This window comes from Pteropus alecto, unplaced genomic scaffold (assembly GCF_000325575.1).
Source record: "Pteropus alecto unplaced genomic scaffold, ASM32557v1 scaffold45, whole genome shotgun sequence".
In the NCBI taxonomy this organism is placed as follows: domain Eukaryota; kingdom Metazoa; phylum Chordata; class Mammalia; order Chiroptera; family Pteropodidae; genus Pteropus; species Pteropus alecto.
In genome coordinates this window covers 21,914,159-21,920,041 of record NW_006442491.1, presented here as the reverse complement: position 1 = coordinate 21,920,041, position 5,883 = coordinate 21,914,159, and the positions used below count along the sequence as shown (strand labels likewise).

Sequence of the window (5,883 nt, the reverse complement as noted above, 5' to 3'; positions counted from 1 at the left end):
TTCCACACTGGCATATTACATACTGCAATCACTGGGGGAGATTTTTAAAAAGTGAATACCCACGTTCCACCCACAAAGATTCTGCTTTAATTGGCTTAAGGTGAGACCTGGGTGTGAGGATTCTGTTTGATTTCCTTTTTGTTTTCTTTTACAATGATACAATTCACAAAACGTAAAATTATGCTTTAAAAAATGACCAATTCAAACCTTCCAAATACTATAACTTCATTTTCTGCTATTATTCATAGCAAAATTCAAGTTATTGATACTCCCATGCAAACTTTTTGTCCCTACTCAACATTTCAATTTGATATCACACTAGACATCTTAGCTAGTACAATAAGGTAAGGAAATAAAATACAGATCAGAAAGGGAAGTAATAAAACTGTTTGCAGAGACATGATTGTAGAAAATCCCAAAGAAATAACAAAAACAAAAACTGGAACAGTGACTATAGCAAGGTTGCAAGATATAAAATTAACATACGAAAGTCCATTGCTTTCCTATATATTAACAATGAACGACTGGAATTTGAAATCAGTAAATAGCAAGAAGGCCCATATGTCTCCACTGGAATTGAAATTAGAATTAGGTTGAAGGAAGGAAGATGGTGTGGGCTAGAGGCAGATCGCGTAGGGCCTTATAAGGAAGTTGGCCTTTACTATGATTACTTAGGGGGCTACTGAAAGGATATGAGTAAAAAACGAATGTGAATTGATGGACCTTCACCCACACATATATAGAAACTGTTGCCCATTCGTTTTTAATATGTAAATTCAGGTCTTAATGACCTCCGAACTAAAGTAACTATACCCATTAGCTTAGTGAAATGTGAACAGCATTAACTCAGTAGAACTGGTTGAAAAAGAGGTATCATTTAGGTCCTGGGATTCTTGAGATAAGACAGATCAAGATGTAGGATATAAATTGCCAAAAGCCAGGCATACCCAATTAGCACCTAAGTGTGGGAGTTATTTTGGGCTTCTCTTAAGAACAATCTTTTTTGCACTTCACATTTTATAAAACAGCATCACATCCTTTAGGGAACCCAACAGGCAGCAGGAGAAGGAAGGGGGAGTTCATTCCATACAAGGGATTCCTAAAAACTCCACATTATTTGAATTCACATAATTCATGACTAATAATATTCTCATAAATTTAAGGTACAATGAACACACTGTCATTGGCCTACCAGCTTTGAGATCATGCAGTTGATGAATTTTCTCAATTTCATGGGATTTGCATTAATTCAAATTTTCTACATAAAATTTTTTATATCACACAACTTCAAACTTGTAAACTTGCGTAAAATACAGCTTTATCTTAACATTACTACCACTTTATAGAACAGGAAGTGAAATTCAGAGAATCTGCAAGATAACATATATTGTGTACAGAAAAGGTGAACTCAGACCTACTAGAGGACTTGGGCCTCCAAGTCCTGGGCCCTGTAGTAGGAAACGAGCACAGGGCATGGATCTGCTCTATAGCTCAACACAGCGGCCACCTCTTCCCTGGATGTGCAGGTTTCTCCTTTCGCTTTGTACTTGCTGGTATAGTAGACATTGTGGATATCTCCCAGAATGTCGCACTTTCCAACCCCTGCCTCACTGTGCAGCATCTAAAGGGTTTGGACAGCAGTGATGCCACACTCAGTAAACCAACAAGAATAATCCCGTGCCCCTTGTCCCAGTGATAGACTTAAGACAATCTGAGCCTGGGCCAACTGGTTCATAAGGCAGGAACAGAAGTGAACTAATCCAACCCAAACTTAGGACTCTGGTCCAACGTATATAGAAAGGGTATGCTCTTACTCGCGTTAGATTTGAATGTAGCAGCATGAAGCCTTAAATGATACTGGCTACCATCTTATGACAAGGGTATTTAACCTGAAAACAGCAGTGAAAATGGTAAGACACTGGGTCCTCAACCAACAGTCCTGGAGCAGTACCCATGGACTTCCCTATTACGTGAGCCAACACATTCCCTTTGTTGCAGAGTCAATTCAAATTGAGTTTCCTGTTACTTCTAACTAGAAGAATCCCAAGAATTGCAGCTGGTCGGAAATATGGTCACATTAAGCTTTAAAGAGCCCCCTCCTGAAGCTTCAATTAAAGGAGTAAACAATGAGGATAAAAAGAAGAGATATTCTAGGAGTTGTTCTATAGAAGCCCATGTTCTATGAACAGGGAAGAAAGAAGCCCTCAGAAGTTCACCTTGGCTTCTGGCTGAAGGCTGTGAAGTCATATGTGGCCTTAGAAGGCAGAACTCACAGGGAGAATTGCTCAGCAGGGATTCAACTAACCCAAGTGAGACCCTAAGGAACAGGGACCGACAGGTGACAACAGAGAAAGCTCATTCAGACTGCACATGTGGACAGGAAGTCTCCTGTAGAGAGGTACTACTATTTCCCATCCCAAGGCCCAAAGTAGAGCATCCTTCTCTGGAGTCCTAAAATACAGCAGAGCCTAAAGGTGAGAGTATGGGCTCTGCAACTAGATTCAAATCTTGGCTCTACCATCTGCTAGATGTGTAGAGATAGCTTCAGATTAATCCATCTCATTTGCACCTCAGTTTCCAATAAAATGGAAACAATAGTACCCACTTCATAGGGTTTGTTTTGAGGATTAAATAAGACAATACAAGTAAAGAACTTGGAACAGTGCTCAGCACATGGCAAGTATTCAAATGTTAGCTGTTATCTCACTTGCGATACTCTCTGCCCACAGTGGTCCTGGTCTGCTGTCATCGGTCTCCGCAGACAGCCTGAACAACTGTTTTGTGACCCACAGAATAGGTACCTGGCTGTAGAGCTTCTTCCTGAATGCCCAGACTCAGCTGGACAACGAGCAACTTCCTGCCAGGGCTCTGGATCAAAGAGGAGGCTCTTCCCTCCTGCACTTGCCCTCTTCTCAGGCTACAGGCATCCATCAGGAGACATATCAGAGCCCTTCTTGCTCCCTCTGTATAGCCTGCTCCCTAATTCTCCATCAGATCGTCACCGAGTTATGAACACATACGACATCAGACTGCTGCTTCCAGAAGAGGAAATAACATCACCCTCATTTATGGGAGAACTACGTGTATACCCCAGAGCATGGCCACACAGCTGGGATAAGCTGTGACCAGCAAGAGAGAAGAGGAGCTCAAGGGCAGGGAAGAGAAGGTATGTTCTTGATGGGAGTCTCACTGTTTATCAGAAAAACTGATGCTCATAGCCTAACACCATCATTTCACTATGTTTACCTTCCCAGTCTCATCTGCCATCAGTCCCCTACCATGGACCCCACCCAGACATCAACCCAAAAGGGCCCTCCAATAAATTTCTCTCTCAAGCCCTGCAATTTTCTGCCTTAGCTCATATGGCAGGGACTGTTATGCATTAGCCAATACCCATTTCTCCACTTCTTGCGCAGGAATAGAGTATATTTTCCAGCTTCCCCTGACCAAGGTATACCCAGGTACAGATGTTCAGGGCATGAACAGAAGTGATGTGTATTACTTCTGGGTTGTGCCCTTAAAAGAAAAGGGCATGCCCTCCCTTTCCCTTCCTAGCAGCTGAAAGACAGACAAGGCGGTGAGCAATTCTGGACCATGCAGAAGAAAGCAACACCTTAGGCCTGGTGGAACAATGAAGGAGAAGGCTGGCCCTTGGACAACTTCATAGAGCCACAGCTGACAGGTTCTGTGACTTTAAGTGAAGAGCTTACAGTCTGATCTGAGAAATAAATCTCTGTCTTCTTTAAGTCAGCTACTTTGACATCATAACCTATATTCTAATTAAGCTCATATGGCTGTCCTCCCATTTACGAAAGAGAGCACATTCCCGTGAGAAAGGCCAATCTACTACCACAAGAAAGGTGCAGACGGCAACAAAAAAGTGCCCACTCCAGTGCTCTAAAGCTCATTTTGGCCTAAAGCCAAGGTTTATCCAGAGCTAGAATATGAACCAAATGGACATAACAATAGGTAATAAGCACAGATGAGGGTCCCTTTGATCCTAGAATATTCTTTCTGGGCCAAATCTCTACTCAGGACTGAACTCGCCTATGCAGAAAAACACCCACATACCAAGGAAGCCTGAACTTGCCCCTGAAGAGAATTTATTAAATGGATTCTGGTATTGTGAGAAACCTCATTTGGAAAAGCAAATCTAAACTGACCTTCCAAATTCACTTATGGGACTACAGGCCTGGCGAGGGAATAGGAAATATGTGAAGGCCAGAATGAGAAGAACACCTTACGGACAAGCAATTATGACAGTCTGTTGCCCTCAATACCTGCAAACCTTTGCTCTGCTTGTTTCCAGCACAGAAGTGCCTTTCCTATTCCCCTGCATTCTGGTCCTATCCTCACCCTTTAAGGCCTAACTCAAATGTCACCTTCTCTCAACATCCCACCCCTGCTCTACAAGCAAAATCTGAATCTGTTCCCACAGAACTTTATATGTCCCTAATATAAGGACTTAGCCCTTTTCACTGTATCTGTTTACGTGCTTTTCTACCTACAGGAAAGGGGCTTGTCTCGTTCGTATCTCATCCTATATCATCACTTTAGAAATGAGGAAATCAGATCTGTGAAGAGCTCAGATCACAGACAGACAGAAGCAAGTCTGCTACTAATATTTGGTCAAAGGCCTCTAAGACCGGAACTGCTTCTCCCGCTCAATGTTACTGGCAGGAAAATTGAAGGAACCAAAAAAAAAAAAATCTCCGGAGAGCTTTTTCTGGTCCTGATGGATGGACTAGAAGTTCCAGGAATCTCCATTAGAACTCAAGTTTCTATTTGCCATAATCAGAGGACTCAGCATAAAGGAAGTACTTTTTACAGTAATTATCCCCAACTAACACAAATTCTATAATATTCTGTCTTCCACTGAAACATAATGTCAAGTTCACACGGCCGGTGAACCAACTGTCAGAGTCTCACCTTGAAATATCTCCCCAACTGAATTTCAGACTCAAATGTCTGAAATTCTAGTCCTAAAAATAAGGGCTTTCTTAGAAGTCTGAGGTGAAACCTAGATATGTCGAAAGAACAGGTGAGCTATTAAGCTGGTTTTAGTCCTTCAAATCTTAAGAAATTTAATAATCAGATTAGTCAAGTACCAGCAAAACCATGAGGAAATTGACAGAGGCTTTGATGGGAGAAAAGTGAGAGGGTATGCTAGGAACAGAGAGTTGCTTTCTGTAGCGCTGGGGCCTGTGGAAACTTCTTTATTCCCTGCTTTGTTTGCTCTCATTAATACTCAGCAGCATGATGAAGGTTGAACATGTCTGTCTACTGACCTCGCCCCATTCACAGATGGTAATAACTGACGGTTAGTGACAGAAGCAGTACTTAACTCTTGTTTAGATCAATTAGCCTATGGTAAAACTGGCTTCATTATACACTATTTCGTTTAATGTCAGAGAATCTATTGACAACACTAAGTGAGGACTTACTATATATTAGTATGAGATCCAAGGGCAGAGCATAAAAGTAAATAATCAAACATCCAGGTTTCTTAATTGTAATAGCAACCTCCTGTGTACTGGTTTTACACACAGGGTAAGAAATCACTTTAGTTTGCATGGCCCTGCCCTACTGTCCTCAAAGTTGATTTTATACATGCTGTCAGATGTCCCAGAGTTCCATGTGCCATTTCATACCTATGTATTTTAATGAAGAAGCTATAAGCCAAAAATATATAATGTTACAATTTCAAATAAAAAGAAGCTGCGAAGTTGGTAGAATTTATTAGAAACTCAATTCTTCTGCAATTTCCCAGAAACATAATTTTTTCAATTTCTGTTAAGTTTCAGAAGAAATCTCGAAAAAGCTTCTCTGTAATAAAACATGAACATGAGATTTTAAGGTAACCCTTACTAACACCATTGTAGT

At 41.2% G+C, this 5,883-nt stretch overlaps 1 protein-coding gene across 5 annotated transcripts in view; it reads right to left on the bottom strand.

Moving 5' to 3' along the window:
* The window catches only part of PHF20 (PHD finger protein 20), a 105,607-nt gene that overhangs the window by 26,036 nt on the left and 73,688 nt on the right, over positions 1 to 5,883 (bottom strand). The window lies entirely within an intron of this gene.